Below are 21,858 nucleotides of genomic sequence, written 5' to 3'. Positions count from 1 at the left end.
CTGTCTCCCCCCTCCCTCTCTCCCCACACTGTCTCCCCCCTCCCTCTCTCCCCACACTGTCTCCCCTCTCCCTCTCTCCCCACACTGTCTCCCCTCTCCCTCTCTCCCCACACTGTCTCCCCTCTCCCCACACTGTCCCCCCCCTCCCTCTCTCCCCACACTGTCTCCCCTCTCCCTCTCTCCCCACACTGTCTCCCCTCTCCCCACACTGTCTCCCCTCTCCCCACACTGTCTCCCCTCTCCCCACACTGTCTCCCCTCTCCCTCTCTCCCCACACTGTCTCCCCTTTCCCTCTCTCCCCACACTGTCTCCCCTCTCCCTCTCTCCCCACACTGTCTCCCCTCTCCCTCTCTCCCCACACTGTCTCCCCTCTACCTCTCTCCCCACACTGTCTCCCCTCTCCCTCTCTCCCCACACTGTCTCCCCTCTCCTTCTCTCCGTCTCCCTCCATCTCTGTCTCATAACGCTCTACGTTACTTCCAGTAGGACAGGGCTTTGAATATATTCTCAAGTCCATTACATTACTAGAAACTTATTGCATAGTTTGTGGTCTCTGCAACTGTGTCTGCCTTGTGTTTAAACTTTAGACAACTCAAGAATTGTGTACTGAGCACGTCTTAAAAAGGGTAATTAGTGGCGCTATATAAATAAATGGTGATGATGATGAAGAAGGGTAGTAAAATGCAACACTACTGTATGTCCAAGTAGCGTTAAGAAAAAAGTATGGAAGACATCATTAGAGTTCGTCAGAAATTATCTACGTAAAAGGCCAATTTTGACTAAATTGTAATGCCCACCTACCTTCATGTAAGATGTATTCTTGTATATCATTAAGACATTGTAGGGAACTCTTGAAAAAAAAACCCCGCAATATGACAGTCATTGTAGTTCTAACAAGTTTTTGTCTGATTTAAGCCTTTAGAAGTTGTTACATGTATACAATACCAGGTGTGTTAAATAAACATTTTAATCGTAAGAACCACTATAATATAGAAACATAAGTCTTACCTAGATTAACTCATATGGCAGTATACACAGCATAAAGGAGTACATTTATATAATATATATGTAAAGAATAAGTGATCTTTTGTTCAAGTGACAGCTAAGAAATTGTGGAATTAAAATCCACGTAGAGCAATTTCTTTCATTTTCAACGAATCTTGATTCATATTTCATTAAATAATCTATATCCCCCAAACACTTCTGAATACAGTTCAGGAGTCAGCATTACATTGTATCCAACTCCTGGCAGGATCAATAGTAGAGTTTTATACTTTTTTTTTGCTGTAGGTGCTGCGGACTGTAAATATAACTAAATAAAAGCTATTTATGTTTTTGTCCATGTCCAGCATCACCTAAAAAGATCTTTCCTGACTTCTGCTGCAATACATGATTTCAGCACGCTGATACCTGCCTGGCTTAAGCCGCAGGAAATCTATACACTGTTGCAGTTCCTTGCCTCATTTTAATCACTGCCCAGCAGGATCATAGAGCAATATAAGCCCCGTCATTGTTAGCCGTTGGATTCTCTAGAGAGACAGATTAAATCCCTTCTCCAAACATGACATTATCATTTACACCGCTTTGTAAGATCTATAATGTTGACATAGCGAACAGCCTCCTTCCTGATGTGTAATCCATTTAAACGGTCTCCATCTCACCTCTCCCCAAGTCTACCCATTGCTACTCATCTGTGTGCATCTCTGCAGATCGATCAGTAAAAGCATTGTCATTGACAGGTGTCTTTTTATAAGGCAATTTGTGTAAGATCATTATCATAATAATAATAATAATACTTAAGTCATCAGGCTAGCAAAGCTAGAAGAGGACACACAAACCAGACTATTCTTTCTAATTCAGCATTGTTTCATGAATATTTATGTTAAATGACAATTCTAACCTAAAAGCAAGAGTCTAGCTGTAGCTAGTGCTCCGTCATTTAACTATGTCAGGGATGAAATTCTCTGTCATGAATCTGCTTTGGCACTCTATGCAGATCTGAATCTTCATTGCAAGATTTGTCCCTTCAGACTATATTTTGAGTCAGTCCGTATGTGTAGAACGCGAGCAAGTCACTTTGAGCTGTCTGTGGTGCTGAAACAATATTGCGACAAAATTTAGTTTAATTGCTTAGCAAGCCAAACTCAGTGCAATGCTGTGAATTCTATTAACTCATATGCGGTGGTAGAGATTTACATTTGTGAGGAAATATTCTTCATGTGATAAAATTTTATATTTGTCTTACCAAATTGTTCTCTCCTGCATGTGATAGAAGTCTTGTTTTAAACTCACCAGATTTCAATCTAAAACAACCAGTTACATATATTTACAACAAATTCAATGAAACAAAAAATGGTGCGTGACCAATATTAGCAATAAAATAATGTCCATGTAGTCCTTTTTAACACTTTCCAATGTGCAGATGGCTGACAATCCCCAAAAGGGCAGATGGTATCACTGGAAAATATCTATAAATGCAAAGAAAGGGATAGGGCACACAATAGTGTAGTATTGAGGAATATATTTCAGAATCCTTAAATTAAATTAATATATATTTACCGAACTGTCAATTTGATCAAGCAGGTCAGAACCTCACCCCCGAGTATTCAGGATCATAAACAGTAGGTTTCGTAATATGTAACCAGGGCTGGATTAAGGGAATGGAGGCCCCTGGGCTAAGGGGGCCTTCATTCCCCCTTGAAGCCCCACCTGTGAGCCACCCCCCCCCCGTGACCTGCCCCAACCCCTCCACACAGGTGCTTACCTCTCTGTTTTCCTGTCACTGTAGTCCTTCCGCGGCATGCTGTAAGCTCCTTACTGAGGAGATCTCCTTCTATTTTTCCTCTAATACCGCGTCTGAGTGATTTGGGAACCACGTATCTTCACAGTAATACACTCACATTATTCAGATAAAATACAGATTATCTAAAATGCTGGTCTCTCACTGCATTGGATCCTGGATCTGTAAGAACCCCGGGTATATTCCACCAGTATTTCCAGTACCACTGCCAAATATGAAGTTGAAATAAATGATGTCTCTGTCTCAACGCGTTTCATCTGTTCAGTATATCAGACTTCATCAGGAGAAATTCAATAATCCATCTCACTCGATCACAGCTCTTAATGTACTGTGCCGCGACATTTTGCGCATGCATATTCCAGACACTATCCATCATTTTGCGCATGCGTTTTAATCCACTAATCCCCATTATACCACGCATGCATCATCAAAGGATGCGCTAGTGTGTTTGACAAATTTAGTCATAACATCTGTCAGTTAAGTACTCCAAGCATCCGGCAAAGTGCATATGTATATACATATAGAAATGGGGGCAAATTAAATACATACAATTATATCGCTAATAAATAGCTATACGCATTACTGAATATGAGCATCAAATAAAGTGCAAATGCATATATACATAAAATAGGTGGAAAATTGGTTGCATACCATCTAACCATTAATTAATCAATATGGAGTTATACAAAACAGAATAAAATATATTGCACATCATGTTTAAAATGAAATAAGACCATGACAAATAATCACTCCAAAATTTAGTTTAATTGTTTAGCAAGCCAAACTTTGCTGTGAATTCTATTAACCCATAGAGATTTAGATTTGTGAGAAAATATTCCTCATGTGAGTAAATGTAATACCTGTTTTACCTAATTCTTCTCTCCTGCGTGTCATAGAAGTCTTGTTTTAAACTCATCAGACTCCAATCTAAAACAACCTGTTCCATATATTTATAAGGTTTTTTTTAATCAAGGGATAGAATGACGTGAAGGGGTTAAAACACTAAACTTTAAATGGAAGAGTGCATCAGGTTGTGTCATACACTAAAATACAAAGACATATGTAGCTTTTTTAATATGATGAATAAATGATTTCCTAGCAGTATAAGATCCATTAAGAAATAATAGGAACACGTGGAACATGAAATTAAACATATTCTATATTTTCATAATTTATATGGATTTCAAAGAGGGTTGTTTGTAAATACACAGAAGAAGCCACAAGGTAATCCCTTTTCTAACTGTAATTTCATCAAACTACTTCTAACAGATTCAAGAGGAGACTGTCAATGGAATTGCATTTAAAGTAAAATATGTATGTAATTAGAGCATGCTGTATGCCTGAGTGCACAATCATTCTCCCTCAACGGAAAGACATGCTATTCATAAAAATGTTGCCAGGCCCCTTTGTTTGTTAATGTTTAGACTCTTCAAGCAACTCATCAGGTATCTTGCAACACAAACTCTAAAATATAGAGGGAGGTAAAAGCTCAGTTGGTTCACGCTATACATACTTATGGGAAGTGAGTGACACATACTGTAATCCTATTGCAATGTAATAATTAGTTTTTTGTTTCAAATACTTTATATTGTCAACTGCAGAAGAATGTTAGTTAGAAGCTGAGGTAGAAAGCAATAATAATGTCCTTTTGTATTAAACATCACCTAATTTTTAACCTAAGGACATGTCTCCGTCATGACCCTCTAGTCATTCTATAGCCATGTACTTTACATATTCTGTATGTCACAGAGATATCTACAAACTATTGTATTATCTGTCTTTGTTTTTCTTTAGTTAACAAACATTGCCAAGAAGCCAGTTTAATCATTCCAGGGGGATTTTATTATCTGATCAGATAAGCAAGCACATTATGCTTCAGCATACACATATACTTTCATATTGCTTTTATTTGTTTTATATAGAAAATGATCAAAATAATTGAAAACATATTTGGGTTGAATGTTGCTTTTTCAAGGATTTTCAATTATTTAACTGAATTGTGACAAGTTCCACTTAGAGGAATAGTTAGCAAATAGCATATAATCTCTGACAGTCAAACGAGGAGCAGTGTCATTCACTGAGCAGATTCATAGTTGTGGCTACTACACTCACATATATTTATGAATGTTTATTTAGTTATGGATTGTAGCAATGGAGCTTGGGATGTAGCTCAGGGCCAAGGGCTGTAAAGGGACCTAGAATTTTTCCATCAACACACAGCGCTTGAAATATAACCAAGCTATAGACAATATGAACTTTGGATGTTTGGCTTGTTGAATATTGCAGTGAGCTTGATATCATTTTGCTGTGGTTTATAATTGAGCCGCACCCAGTGCCAATGGTTTATCTAGTCCACCTTTGATCTTATCTACTTGTGTTGTTGATTTCAATTTACACACCTAGGGCCTGATTCATTAAGGATCTTAACTTAAGAAACTTCTTGTTTCAGTCTCCTGGACAAAACCATGTTACAATGCAAGCGGTGCAAATTAGTATTCTGTTTTGCCCATAAGTTAAATACTGACTGTTTTTTCATGTAGCACACAAATATCAACTTTAAATTTCAGTGTACAAATAAGCTATCGAGTATTTGTGTATTACATGAAAAACAGTCAGTATTTAACTTAATTTGCACCTTTTGCATTGTAACATGGTTTTGTCCAGGAGACTGAAATAAGAAGTTTCTCAAGTTAAGATCCTTAATGAATCAGGCCCCTGGTCTGTAGAGGTTAAGAAAGATGGTTAGTAACTACTATGGGCATGGGCGTAACTACCATGATTGCAGGGGTGACGACTATGAAACTCGGAGTTAAGAGGGCATTGCCAAGTCACCCCTCCCTACTAGCCTTCCACTTTCCCCTGACATCCTCATTGATGCTCCTACACTGCTTTCAAAAGGGGGAGCGTCTGCCTCTTCTGATAATACACGAGTACGGCACATACTCTGGACCACACATGCTCAGAAGAAGTCCCCGCTTTATTAAGAGCAGGGGGAACCTCAGTAAGGAGGGCCAGCATTTTCAGACTCCTATGCAAATTTTGATATGGGGCCTGGAGATGTACAGGACCCTGGGTTAGGAGTGAGACAGTTTGTTGTTGGAACTATTAACATAATTTGAATAGCCACTACCCTACTGTCAGGCAAATGGCATTCAGTAAAAGTAGAATCAATTTACATTTATCAGTTATGATTATCCTCACTAGTATTTACATATCTTCTAAGATTAAGTTAGTAGCACTCGGAAGAGATCTTAGTTGCATAGTTTGTATGATATATAGATATAGATATAGATATATAGATATAGATATAGCTATCAACCTGCACTTACAAGATGCCTCTAGTCAGTGGGTCAGCATTTACATGTTTTGCCCCATGTTGCTTTCGCTTTGCTGCCTTTTCATTCCCACAGAGCTCCACATCCCGTACACCATGCTTATAAAATAAATAAATGAGTGTGTTTTACTAGTAATTAAAATAATTATCAATTGAGACAAGGTGATGAAGCCATGAGCTATGTGCTGCCCCTGTGATTCTGCAGTCTCGGGTCTGGAACCATGAGGCCTTTCCATAAATCTGGACATGAACACCAAAGCAAAAGGACATTTAAACTGTTTCTCAAAATAGTGAGATATAGTAAACCACAGTAAACACTTCCATTTGAAAAAATACATACACATTTGGAACTTACATTTGTTTTTTTATCTCTCTAAAATGTTTTTACAATGTAGTACACTTTGTGCCTGGCCTACAGCTTGTTAAAGCTTGAGATACCAGGTAACTAATTGCTATGTGATGACACATTTGGGAGGAGATTTAAAGTGCTAATTTTTTATTTAGCTTAAGTTTTCAAAGTGTATAAAAAAATAACCCATAGTGGACCCGTGGTATTTACTAGAAAGCCGTAGCTGTCTATCCAATACGGCTCCTCCCCCTGTAGGTGAAATGTAGCTCTTGGGCCGCCTCCGGATCCCCCAGGTTGGATATGGTGCGCTGCTGGTGAGTAATGTCTGTATGTTACTTTTCTTTTTGGTAGTCAATGTAATTGTGTGGCTTAGCTTTTCCTAGCAATGTTCTAAGTTTGCTTACTTATTTATTAGCGATATTGTTAACAATACTTGTGCCTTACTACCTCCCGCCCCTTCTTCCTCTTTCCCCCTCCCACCGATATAAAATATAGAGGACACATCTTGAATATTAAGTTTTATGTCAATCGTGTCGATTGTATTTTTTCCTGTTGTTTAAATAAAGAGTTTAAAAAAAGAAATAACCCATAGTGTCCATTTAATTACAATATTCTAATAGACGTAAGAAATAGAGGTGTGTGATGTAGAGTTAGACACCTTTGTGCCATTAGCTGGAAAAAATGCAATAAGGAAAAAGCGCATTTGTATATGTGGTCAGCTAAACAACAGTAGCATATACGCCATGTTTACATTTCGAGCAACAAGTGTAGCATAGAGAAAGCTTAGAGATGTGACTTGACCAGTGTTAGTAGTTAATGCACAAGTGGCATTACCTTTTTTTTTTGCACAATATAATAATGCACTTAAGTGTCATATACAATGAATAGTGTCTGGATAGTGTCATTAATAAAGTAATTTAGCTGTCAATTTAAAAGCACATATATATGTATGGCCCAAAAATAGGGACACTTATTGTGTTAGGACCACGCTATTATTTATTATTATTAATTTTTATTTATAAGGCACCACTAGGTGTCCGTAGCGCCGTACAGGGACAAACAAAGTTACAATACAAGGTGAGACAGCACAGTACAGTAAACAATAAGCACAGTAACTCGGTGAGCTCAAAGCACAGCTAGAGGGGGGGGGGGGGGGGAGAGGGTCCTCGAGGAGGAGGGCTAGGTAGCTGGAGAGCCGAGTTAAGAGTGGTGAGGACAGGAGGAGAGATGACCCTGCTCAGAGGAGCGTACAATCTAAGGGGTGGGCTAGACAGACAGAGACACAGGGGAGAGAGAGAGAGATAAGGATAAGGGAAGGGGAAGCGGTAGAAGAAAAGGTAGGAAATTAAGTGGGAGACTGGAAGGCTGTAAGAAAAAGGTGGGTTTTTAGAGCCCGTTTGAAACTGGACAGATTAGGGAAAGTTCTGATAGAGGGAGGGAGCTTGTTCCAGAGAAGGGGGGCAGCGCGGGCGAAGTCTTCGATACGCGCATGAGAGGAGGTGATCAGGGGGAAGAGAGGCGACGGTCATTGGCAGATCGGAGAGGGCAGAATGGAGCATGAATAGAGAGGAGGGTGGAGATGTAGGGTGCAGTGGAGTTGGCGAGGGCCTTGTATGTAAGAGTGAGGAGCTTGAAGAGGATTCTGTAGAGGAAGGGGAGCCAATGAAGGGATAGGTAGAGGGGGGGGAGACAGATGAGGAGCGGCGAGAAAGGAAGATAAGCCTAGCGGCCTCGTTGAGGACAGATCGAAGGGGAGCGAGATGAGAGTGGGGGAGGCCAGTAAGGAGGACGTTGCAGTAGTCCAATCGGGAAATGATCAGAGAGTGAATAAGACATTTGGTGGCATCTTGGGAGAGGAAGGGCCGGATGCGAGCGATGTTACGCAGCTGGAAGTGGCAGGATTTAGCAAGAGAGAGAATGTGGGGGCCAAAGGAGAGAGAGAAGTCGAGGATGACACAGAGGAAGCGAAGTTGGGGGACAGGGGAGATAGAGGTGTTGTTGACAGTGATAGAGAGATCAGAAGGGGGCGAGGTGTGAGAGGGAGGAAAGACTGAGTTCAGTTTTGGCAAGGTTAAGTTTGAGGAATCGAGAGGACATCCAGGATGAGATGGCAGAGAGGCAGGCGGACACCCTAGAGAGGAGGAAGGGAGAGAGATCAGGAGAGGAAAGGTAAAGTTGAGTGTCGTCAGCGTAGAGGTGGTAGTTGAGGCCGTAGGAGCTGATGAGTTCACCCAGAGAAGAGGTGTAGAGGGAGAAGAGTAAGGGTCCCAGGACAGAGCCCTGGGGGACTCCGACTGGAAGGGTGGACAGGGGGGAGAGAGATCCAGAGGTGGTGACAGAGAAGGATCGGTCAGCAAGGTAAGAGGTGAACCAGGACAAGACTAGGCCGGAGAGGCCAAAGGACTGGAGGAGGAGGGGGTGGTCGACGGTGTCAAAGGCTGCAGAGAGATCAAGGAGGATGAGAAGGGAGAAGTGGCCCCTGGCTTTAGCAGAGAGGAGATCGTTGGTGACTTTAGCTAGGGCCGTTTCAGTGGAGTGAAGGAGGCGGAAGCCAGACTGGAGAGGATCAAGGAGGGAGTGTTCAGAAAGGTAGGAGGAGAGATGGCTGCAGACGAGCCTCTCGAAAATTTTGGAGGCAAAGGGGAGAAGTGATATGGGGCGATAGTTAGAGGAAGAATATAATAATAATAATAATAATAAATACACAATTGTCTGCTCAGAGTGAATAGGAACCTGTCACTGTGTCTATGTTGTTACATATAGAGAGTGTTGTAGGTGGATTAATTCTTTCCGAGACTGAATATTTTGTTTCAGAGTCACAGAAGCTAACAAAATTTATCATGACATTATGGAAAAGTCAAAGATTTTGTTCGAATAAGTGCTGTCGGTGGAATCATTTTTCAGTTCGTCAAGTTTTTTTTCCTATTTTTTATAATCAGTGTGACAGGAATGACCGACTACACTGCTCTTGGACTAGATGAAGAGCACAGATCTAAAGGTAAATCGAGTATAGTGTGTACACATGAATTGGGAAACTGGAATGTCAGTCGTTTGTAAAATTGTTAGTGATAAGAAATTGGTCAAAAATTTTTGCAGTGTGTACCTAGCCTTATAGTGCCACCAATCCACTGAACTAACAATAATCCACAATCTACTTTTTACAAGTTTACATTTTTGGTATTATAATGTATGGTATTCTATTATGTGATTCTTCAAGTTTTATTACTTTTTGGGAGCAATTTCTTTATATTATTGAAATGAACATATAAAGCAGAACACTGTGAAGTGGAAGGTTTTGCTGAGCAGGGTAATGCTGAGTGACCAATGAAAACCAGAACCAACTGACCATTGGACGATCAAGTGCTATATTGTGTAGATGGTGGTGTGCCAACCTTAGAAAATGTTTGCCTTATTGTAATTGAGGCCCAAAAAGTGCTACTGGCAATGAAGGTCAATTTAGCTTAACATAATGAGATCTATTGTGAGATTTTAAATCATACTTGCCCAATTTTGAAACTTACAGTATCATGTGAAAAGTGAAGGAGGGGGCCATGGTCCAGCTCCCCCAGCTAGAAAATGGCATTGCATAACAGGGGGCAGAGCTTGATAACATGAATTACAGCATTAAGCCCTGTCTCCAGCAAGATCTGGGAGAATGCCTACTTTTCCAAAATTTGGGACCTCCCCTAATTTCCGGGAGAGCAGGCAAGTATGCTTTATATGCTGGAAAAATAAGAAAATGATTTTTTAAAAAAAAAATCAAGGTGATCCTTGACCATACAGAACACAGGGTATACCAGTGTCTGCTTGTAACTAATACAAGCAGAGCACCCTAAACAAAGACTGTATAACAGTTGTAGGCAATATGATCAGGACACCACCAGCTCTTGCACATGGTAATACACTGTTGAAGATGCACAACAGACTAGCTCTAATTATAATTTGCCAGAAAAGTTAGCGGGCCCACCCAATGAGGGATGGCACAAAATACAATGTCAGGATGAGAGCATAAATCTGATATGATGAAATAGAATATTGAATGTCAGGGCCTAAATAAAACATTGCATTGATACATAAATGAATCTGATTTTCAACTCAGATAAATGTTTGACCAAATATTTTTAAAAAGGAAACAATTAGCCCAGTAGGAGGTAATTCGGTTGAGCAAACCCATTTGTGAGGTGACCTGCTTAAGATATGCAGATCAGACATGCATGGTTTAGAACATGTACTCCACCTCTTAATTGACTTCATTTCAATAGGTAGTGTAAACACAAAGAAACACTAAACGTAAATGAGAGAGCCATATGCCTAGGTGAGAATCTTCAAGACAAAGGCCACATTTGAAAGCCTATACAGGTATATAGAAATAGGGGCTTCAAAGGAAAATGTCTTCATAGTTCATATTCTGAGAAATCTGGGTGCTACTCCATACCAAGGATCAGAAATCACACCAGGGTTGTGAATGACAGGTACTGGTGGTATCTGGGAACAGCTATAATCACATATCTTTGGAAAAGATATGTCACATTGTCATAATTCCATCATGTTTGGTATTTAAATGTGTGGGAGATTATGACCACTTTATTGAAGGGAAAGTTATGTCTCTGGGATATATCTGAGAGAAGCTACCAAATGTCAAAACTTTAGGAATCATTTTAAGTAAACCCTAGGTGACACCCAGGGGACATTTCCGCCCCCCACATTAACATCCACACTTGTCCTGTGAATGCCGTCCCATTTAATTATGCTTAAAAACCTGTGTTGTGAAAAGACAAGTGGTCAGGCTTGTGGGAAATCAATTCACATTGATAAGCTGTCCATCTTTCAAGCCATTTTCCCTTGGCCAGAAAATGCAAATTCATGTAAGTGCTACTCTGAATGTAACAGCTTTTATTTTAAACTGCTTTGCTTGTGTACGTCAATATATTAATTGTTTATTCATTATTTTTATTTATATCTGAATGCCCTGTACTTTTGTATATTAAATCTATAATTTAATATGTGGCGTCATTGATACTCTAAAGCAGGGGTAGGCAACCTGCGGCTCTCCAGGTGTTGTGAAACTACAAGTCCCAGCATGCTTTGCCAGTAGATAACCAGCAGATAGGTGGCAAGGCATGCTGGGATTTGTAGTTTCACAACACCTGGAGAGCCACAGGTTCCCTACCCCTGCTCCAAAGTATACATTAGCCTGTTATGAAGAATATAGCTCGACCAAGTTAACCCAGTGTGTGATTTGTTGATGCATTTGATTAACAAGCTGTGTGCGCTTGTATTTACATTTGGTTAACAGTCTGGAGGTGTGAAGAGTTAACCCTTTGGTGTGCTGGTGTGGGTCTTGCTAGTCTGTGAGCAGCTAGAAGCCTTGTGTGCCAGTGTGGGACAGTATATTGGGTCATATTGCCCGTATTCAATATGTGGTGGCAAAACTGAAGTGTGTGGGGTGAGAGCACTGTGTGGGGGCGATTCAGTAGGTCTATAACCTGTGTGATAGGTGGAGAGAGACTGTGGGCTGGATTCGTGTGTGACTGTCACGGCTAAGGATATTTTATGGATCCCTTTCGCCACTACTTGGATGTTATTAGCAGTGGATGGTGGAGGTTGAACAAAACACAGAAGATGATAGTAGCGTTGCAATATAGTATATTGGTAGATGGTATAACAGCAAAAGTGAAAGATATGTACAACTCAGCAAGCTGAGTACACGGCAGTTCACAAAATACAATGAAATCACGAAAGAAGTTCAGTTGGTAACCAATAGCAACGGCATGAATAATGAATGCACACAACTTGAATAACGGAACTGGCAACTAGCTTGGCAATATATTCTTAATAACAGTCCAGCAACTAATAATCAGCAGAGTAATAACAATAGCTGTGCCAAACATAGAATCACAGATGACAAGGTAACTTAATTGTAGCTCAGTAAAGAATACAGGCAGCCGAGCAGAGAGGTAGTTGAGCCAATCAATATGAGTGCAGGTGTAATAGGCAACTCACGAGACAGTTCAGTGTGCAGATGTAGAAGTCCAGTACACAGGTAACAGCCATAGGAGATTAAGTAAGCAGTGTGGAAATACAAGTACCAGGTATGGTGGCTGTAGATGTAGAAGTCCAGCACACAGGTAACAGCAGTAGGAGATTCAGTAAGCAGTGTGGAACTACAAGTACCAGGTATGGTGGTTGTAGATGTAGAAGTCCAGCACACAGGTAACAGCAGTAGGATATTCAGTAAGCAGTGTGGAACTACAAGTACCAGGTATGGATGTTGTAGATGTAGAAGTCCAGCACACAGGTAACAGCAGTAGGCTATTTAGCCTAGACCAAGGTAGACTGAGTAACACGAAGATCAGGCAATGAGTCCATAACCTTGGGAGGTTCATATAGTGCTCCAGGACCAATGAGGTTTAGGGAGTAGTCCAGATCACAGTAGCTAGGAACACCTGTGAAAGTAATGTCTCTGAGAGAGAAGCAAGCAGAATCATGGTTCTTAAAGGGAAAGTCACAGAGCCGGGACCTGACTATAGGACCGGCGTGTGACAGTCACCTCATACAGCAAACACCCCAAAGTCATGATAGCAGGGAGCGTGTTCGTGACATACAAGATCACAGAAGCCACTTCTATTGCAAGCAGACAGTCGTTTATAATCTATCCTTGATAGCTATAGGATAGCAGGTATTGCAGTTCTAGTAAAATTCTTCAACATGTACTCTAACTTAAAGTGAGAGTTCAGTTTGTAAGTGCCAGCGTACTTTTGACTCCATTAATATTAGCACTTCAGTGAGGACATTTATAAACTAATTACTATTGATAGTAGAACACCCTTAAAACTACATAATTGTGTTATGTATTATTAAAGACATAGGCCTGTGATAATTAAATAATGATTTGTTCAATGGACAAGGCTGGTGCAATAGTGGTGTAAGACTATAACTATAATAGACTATTATAACTACCAACAGGAAATCCTGGGTCAGCTTAGTAATCATTAAGCATATTTTGGATTGTGATCCTACAATTATATTCAAATCATTAATTGACTATTTTATTTTACTGGGATTTGAAAGTGATTGTTTCGCTTTGATGCTGCACCACCACATCTCCTAAACCTTGACGACGTCCACTTCTGGAGGTCATGTTGGAAATACGTGCATGCCGATCTTTTTTTTTTCTAAACTTGTTATTTATAACAGCAGGTAATAACAACAAAGGTCATTGAATATGTTTAATATGATTGACAAGAGATACAAGGAAGGAGCATAAATGCATGTCGGATCTTTTAATACTGCGATCACATGACCACCCAGGCCTCCTTTGCACCTCCTGAGTGTCCCTACACTGTCTTTAAACTGCTCTGTGCATCTCTAGGGTGCCTGTCACTATAACTGGATTCCCTGTGCTAATCCGCTTCCTGGATAATTATACATGGGCTCCCTGTGCTATCCAACCTTCTGGCTAATCCTGTACTATCCTGTTTCTTGACACTTTTCTGCTGGGATTTGCTGGCTAATTTCTGAACCTGCATATCTTCTGATACCTATTCTATCATTGCTCAAGAGCTAACACACTATATCCTGGTTACGACCTATGCTCACCAATATATATATACATAGTAAATCCACTGATAAAATCCACTATTCATTAAGTGCCACTAAGTACCAACTGTCTTTGCTCAAAAGGGGACTGCCACTATCCCAACTTATCAAAGTCAAAAGGATTGTAAGTGATAGCGTTGAGCTCAGAAAACAACTATGTATAATGGACAATACATTTATTTGGTGAGCTTCTCACTAACTTTAGAGCCTCTCCCTAAGTGTGAGGTGGACCTAGCATTGAGGCCCCACAAAAACACCAAAAAAACACTCTGCTTGCAAAGCAGCATCTACTTACATTTTTTAGTTCCTCTGGATCATGGCTATTCTCACAAAGGCAGGTTCTTACAGCACCTTGTGTCCTGGTACCCTACATTGATTCATGCTTAACAGAAGATACATTCTTTATTTCAAGTTTTCATAGATGCAGGCAGTCATTTAGCCTTGTAGGCCAAAAATACTGTAATGGCTTAATGAGAAGCTGACCTTCCCAACTCATCAAGTGCTCATTCCAGGGCACCCTACTTTTCAAGATTGTTCTAAAACTGACTAAATTTTTGCTCAGATGCATGTTTAATTAATAAAATGATTAATCATATGCTTTATCGCTTCCATTAATTGTCTGTGTTGTCCTTTGATCACTTTTGTCATCTGGAACTTAGGGATCCATTTATCAAAGAGCAATACGGGGTACCGCCGCAACAGCACTGCTATCTTTGGTGGTGACCCCCGTTGGCAATAAGATTTGCCAAGTTTAGCCACTGATAACTTTGCCTATTTAACACAGATCGACTACCACCGTGATCCTTGTTCTGTTATCTCCATCTCCAGTTATTTTATTTATACGTTGTGGAGATTTTATATCTCCTCTATAACCAGTTATAGAAGATTAGAGATATTACAGCACATTGATAAATAGGTCCTTTAATGTATAAAACCTTGATGTATCTAAGTACAGGTGAGCATGCTTGAAATAAGGGAAAGGTAACTTTGAAATAAGAAGACCATGCTATGCTCATGGACCCTTGTGTGTTTCTATTAGCATAGTTGACAAAAATAAACAAATACCTACATTTTTAATGACTCCACTAAAAATGATATGATTGATTAAATGTAAAGTTTTGCAGTGACATTTTTCAGTATATCTTTTCCATTGCCTGAAAGTTTGTAAGAATATGATGGGGCTTGAACCCTGGAGTTCTGTGCTTCAGTGCCAGTACTTTAACCTATCTCCTGAAACAATAAAAGAGATGGGGGGGGGATTGTAACATAACTCTGACCAATTTAATAAATCAGAAAAAAAGTAGGCAGATGTATCATAAACCAGGCTTATCTGTAAGCTTTCAATATCGGAATTGCATCAGAATCCTTGGAATTTGGTATATCCTTCTCCTGCGAGTTACCCCTTTGTTCCGCAATATATTGCAAAGGCTGTTTAAAGCATATATATATGCAGGCACAAAGGAAAACTAATAGAGCTGTATATGAAACACCTTTTAATATAGAATAAAAACATTTCCAGGTTGGCCTACAGTAGTGGCGGGGGAGGTGGGCATAAGGGGGTGGAGCTCAGTGAATTGCGTATCTGTAAATCATTAGTGATATATTCCTACAAGAGTCTGTCCTCCAGATCAGCTTCCTTTTGCCTATAAAGATTCTGATTCGTGGTCTGGAAAAAGGGCTCCTATAATATGTATTTTTACCTGAAAGCAAAGGGAATAAAAGGAAGGGAAGTATCTTCAGAGGTTCATCTTATCCAGATAAGCTATTATTTCTATTATTGAATGTAAAAGTATTTTATATTGTTTATTAAAGTGATTAATTCTGAATACTACACTATATACATTCTTGTTTTCTGCTCTATGCATGGTTTTCTAAACAAAAGAATTACAAAGTGCAATTCCATTTGATCCTCTACACATTGAATATGGTAGATTTCCAGTGATGATGGTGAAGCTAGAGCACTTCAGAGACAAGTAATTGTATGCTCTGAGGTCAGAAGGTGCCCACTCAGGGTTCTTGTTACTTATTCACATTACACATAAATGTTAATTAATTCAAGGAACACTCGTTAAGTAAAGTTGTGAGGGCTAATATAGATTGTAGGTTTCAGAAACAGTTGATTGACGAAAATTATTTTTATTATTATTCTGTGAGTAATTTTGCAAATAATAGTCTTAATTACTCTTAATAAAGTTAGCTGACATATCCTAGAACAAAAGGTATTGTTAGCATAACAAAATGTTATCACTCAACTATATATGACTGATCTTCATGACAATTATATAAATCTGACTTGACACCATTTTCTTCATATCAAGTTTTTATGAATATACACAATTATAGCTGTAATTTAAATAAAAAGATGTACAATTAATTTAGTGCATGGATGGGGATGAATCATGAATAAATTATTGTTTTTGTTTCTTCTTATAATAATAATTTTAGCAAAAATACAAAACTTAACTTACTTTGATCTGGTTTAAGAACCAAACTAGCTTTTCGAACATCAAACTTACAATATTTGTAGGGCTTACCTCCCAACTGACGAATTCAAATCAATCAAAGATTTGTTCTTTCCCCTCATTTCCCTGGGTCACCTCCTCCTTCTTCTCCTCTTCTTCATTCAATATCCTCTCCTCTGCTCTGCATAACAGGGTGCTTTTTCAAGATTATTTGGGGCGGATGGGTATATTAATGTTATCTGTAGGGTAAGTGTATTAAAGTTATCTGGGGGATTGGGTTATTATGTTATCTTTGAGGGGGGGTGAAATAATGTTCTGTAGGGGTTCCAGTGGTAGGTGTAATGATGTTATGTGTGTGGTTGGTGTAGTAATGTATTGTAATGTTCGTTTTGTCCCTACCAATAAACATTGTCCAATGCGATTATTGTGGTTCCAACGCACAAAGAGATTTAATAGCAAAAGGTAGCAGGATTTACAGCAAGCCATGATGATTCATAAAAGGTATAACAATAAACAGGAAAGTATAAACCGAATACATTACATTACGCAAGCGTTTCCTGGGCCCAGGTCCAGATTCAGTCTAATAGTCTGCAGTCAGGAAGAGAGAGCTTTACACTGGCCCAGGAACTTGCTTATATGCAGTTTGCATTAACATAAACAGTGATGATGCTACGAATATACACAGATAACACTAAGAGAGGTTTTCCAGGGTTAACGATGTTCCAGTAGACTGCTGGTCATAGGTCAGTTCATTTGATCTCTTCTCAAAGGTGGGGGCAACTTACTCCAACTGTTGCCTATGTGTCTAAACTGACCCATAAACAAAGTGCTTTTGAGTATTAATCTCATACCATTCATAACTTGCAATCACAAGATGCGATCGCTTCCCTATTGACACAGGACTTCAGCTAGTAAAATATAGATTAATATGAGACCAAACTGCTCACATTTCTGTGGACTTGAATCATAATTACCTTTACTGTAGTATTATCTATGTATAAATAATCTATAATACATTTTAAAAATAAACAAATGTGGATTGGAAGCTTAATAAATGTGTACTATTGTTATTAATCCGTGCAATTGCGTCATTACATGTGGCGTACTAATCGCAATTGCATGGTAAAACAATATTAATCAATTTAGTCTACTGCATCCAATTATTTGACTTTCACAGCGTCTATCTATCTATCTATCTATCTATCTATCTATCTATCTATCGTGGTGAAAGTGGGGGTGTATACAGTGGTATGGCTTACCACCACTTCTACTGCCTTCATTGTAAAGCTATCACATTCAATTCACTTACATTCCCATTACACTTGTCATACCACTTTCATACCACCACTTTCGTACTGCCACTTAGAAATTTCCACTTTGACCACTGTGTATATATGTATAAGTATTTACAATTCCATGTGACCCTGCTTCTAGCTAGACACTCGGTCACCTCACTAGTCACCGCTCACTGGCTGCCGCTGGTTCCCCCGCCTACAACACAGATCCAGCTTTTTATGCTTCCTCCCCAGCACTAACTAGCTGAACAATTAATTAATTACACCTGGGATCCACCTGTGATCCTGGCTCTGTGTATAGAAAAGTATGAAGACTTAACCCTGTCTGCAGCATAAGCTTGCTTCGTCAACCTAGGCAAAGCAGATGTTGCAGGGGGCACATATTTCTCAGAGTGAGCATATGCGTTTTCAAGCAAAGTTCCTGGTCTACAGTGGAATGGAAAAGCTGCAAAGCCAAGAACCATCAGGAAGTAGTGGAGGACTTCCACAGCCCACTTAATGGCAAGGCAATCCTGTTCAACAATCGCATACCTTTTCTCCATAGGCAAGAGCTTTCGACTGAGATACAGGATGGGTTTCTCCACTCCATCCACCTTTTATGACAGTACTGTGCTTAGACTTACTCCTTACTTTATTGAGAAGCTCTGTCAGTGGAGTAGCCAAAGTAGCAAAGTTCTCTATGAACCAACAGTAGTATTCTACCAAGCCAAGAAATATCCTCAACTGGGGTTTTCTCTCTGGCTTGGGCCAGTTCTTTATGGCTTCCACATTTCTCAGGATTGGCCGTAAGGTCACGTGCCCTGGAAGATTCCAGCACAGCTTCCACTTTGGGAAGATTTGACTCCCAATCCTGGGTATAGATGACTATGTCATCGAGATACGCTGTAGCGTATGCCCTATGGCACTTTCAGAGCTTAGCCATGGCCCTCTGGAATGTAGTAGGTGCTCCATATAGCCTAAAAGGCAATACCTTATATTGGAATAAGCCCTCAGGCATATAGAACACAGTTTTAGGCTTAGCAGAGGCTGATAGGGTATCTGCCAATAACTCTCTGTGAGGTTTAAATGAGTCAGATACTCACTCCCATCTAAGTTCTCTACCAGTTCATCTATTCATGGCATAAGATAAGTATCAAACTGGTAGACCTTATTTAACTGTCTAAAGTCATTACAAAAGCGCATTGTCCCATTAGGCTTTGGGACCAACATAGTTGGACTATTTCACTCGCTAGTGAATTCTTCCACAATGCCCAGTTGAATGATGTTTTCAACTTCTCGCTTCACCGCAGCTTGTCTAGACTTGGGTATACGGTGGGGCCATTGCTTAACTACTACCCCAGGGGGTGTGTTTATATTATGCTCTATCTGAGTGGTACACCCAGGTATAGGAGAAAGACATCCTTTTTTACAGCCACCACTTGTTTCCTTTAAGGAGATCTCAATAGGTACCTCACAGTCTTTGTTTTAATAGCTAACATTGCAGACACAGGGCTTTCCTCATGCCAAGGTTTTAGTAAATTGACACAATGAACTTGTTCTTCCTGCCTTCTACTCTGCTGGCAGACTCTATAGTTCACCGGGCCATCCACCTCTATAGTCTCATAAGGTCCCTGCCAATGTGCAAAGAACTTACTTTCCTAAAAGTTTGTCGCCCGGGTTGAAAGAATGGACTAGTGCCAGTGTGTTATAATGCAGTTTCTGATGCTCCTGGGCATCCTCTAAGTGTCTCACCATAAGACCTATTTGTCTCATCCTTCTATATAATTGTGCAACAAACTGAACTACATTTGGCTCCTTGGGTTTTTGTTGTACCCAAACTTCCTTGAGGATGTCCAAATTGCCCCTCAGTTGTCATCCATAGAAGAGCTCAAATGGACTTGTGATACTTCCCATACCGCGAACATTAGACAAGGGAGGAATGTATCCCTATCTTTCCTTTCTTGTGCCACCGCCCTCCTAATGATTTCTTTCAAAGTACTGTTAAAACGCTCCATTGGACCATCCATTTGCGGATCATAAACCGAGGTGTGGAGGTCTTTTACGCCAAGCAGCTGACTTAACTCTTTCATCAATTTTAACATGAAAGGAGAGCTCTGGTCAGATGGGATTTCTTTCAGAATCCCCAACCTCATATTAAGAAGTAGTAGCTCTTTGACTATGGTAAATGACTTGATATTATGTAAGGGAATGGCTTCCGGATAGCGCATTACATAGTCCAGAATAAATAAGACATACTGGTGCCCGCAAGCCGATTTTTCCAAAGAATCCACCAGGTCCATTCCTATACGTTCAAAGCGGACTTGAACAACCGTAATAGTAAGCAATGGAGCCCTGTTTTGGAGAGCTTTTCTGACATGGATCTCCTGAGAGTGTGAATTAAAACTCAAAATATTATGGATATCATCACTACTGTAGCTGCAGGGGTATTCATATACAGTTACCACTGCTCATGTTACCATAAAGTATGAAGATCTAATATAATAGAACTGTGTGTTTTTTTTGTACAAATAGCATTGTCACAGTTTTTTTTTGCTTCATCAAAATCCATTTTTTCAAGGTGAAAATAATAACATGCTACATATTAGTACCTTCAATTCATATTATACCACAGTGGTGCATCCAATTCATATTATTCCACACAGTAGTATCCTCAAGAGTATTATGCCACAGAGTAGTACACCCAATTCTTATTATGCCACACAGTAGAACCCCTAGTTCATATTATGGCACACAGTTGTGTCCCCAATTCAGATTATGCCTCATAGTTGTGCCCGCAAATCTTATCAGAGTCCCGGTTGATATTATGCCAAATAGTTGTGCCCATAATTCATAACATACCACATAGTAGAGTCCCCAGGTCATTTTATGCCACACATAAGTGCCCCCAATCACATTATGCTCACATAAATGCCCCCAATTCACATTCTGATACACTTAAGCACCTCCAATTAATATTATGCCATACATAAGTGCCCCAATTAATATAATGCCTCATTAGGCAGCTGTGTGTGCGACTCACCTCACGAGTCATCCGTTTCGCAAAGATTAGTAAATGTTATGCTTAATAAAAGGCTGTTATGAAAATAATTACATTGCTTATAGATTGCATCACAGCTGATTGTAGTGTACAGAAAATATCAATTACCACCATCATCCAGTTATTAAACCTCAACAGAACATTGACCATTGATATGTATTATACGTATTTAATCAAGTGTTTACCAATTCTATTTTAAATGTATACCCACATGAGGCTAACAAGTTGCGTTATTTTTGGTGCTATCTGCTCTTTGACAAGGTTTTTATTTATAGGATCTAAAATTTATAACAGTGCAGAGGTTTCCATTTATACTCATGAACAACTGTGCCTGATTCTAATTTACTTTGCTACTGTTTAAATGGACTATTAGTGTGATTTCAGCTTATTTTCTAAGATTGTAATGTTATTTATATAGAAATATTTAAGTGATTTCTCTCCCAGACACAACACGTCAATACAGTATCATACAGTGTAATAACCCTCATAACTCAGCTGTATGTGTGATCATGGGCACTGCGAGAGGGGGGGACCAACTTTTTTTTTTGTACTCTTTCAATTTTTTTTAATTTTTCCATTTTTGGCTTGTGTTTTTTTTTTTATTCTTAAAATTAAGGGCAATGTGCTGCCCTTTTGAAGATTGGATGCATGTATCATATACTGCGTGACCTGTGTTATGTACTGTGTTCACTTATTCCTCTGCTTTTCCATATTTCATGTACCTATAAGTTTTCAAAACAGACCCCAACATTCCAGGGTCCAGACAAGAAACCAGCAGCAGACTGTGAAAGCTGTAATAACAGGTAGGACAGACCAACACTGTCCACCAACAATCTTGTTCTTTAGACCTGCTAATTTTCTTTACTAACCTCTCTTACACTCTACCTCTGTTAATACTCCTCTAACTGTCCTCTCACCTCCCTTAATGTCCTTTCCATCTAGATGTGTTTCTACCTTCCATCTTACCCACCTCCTGCCTGCC

This window comes from Mixophyes fleayi, chromosome 5 (genome assembly GCF_038048845.1).
Source record: "Mixophyes fleayi isolate aMixFle1 chromosome 5, aMixFle1.hap1, whole genome shotgun sequence".
Lineage (NCBI taxonomy): Eukaryota > Metazoa > Chordata > Amphibia > Anura > Limnodynastidae > Mixophyes > Mixophyes fleayi.
The sequence above is the reverse complement of the archived record's forward strand: the minus strand, read 5'-3'. Positions refer to the sequence as shown.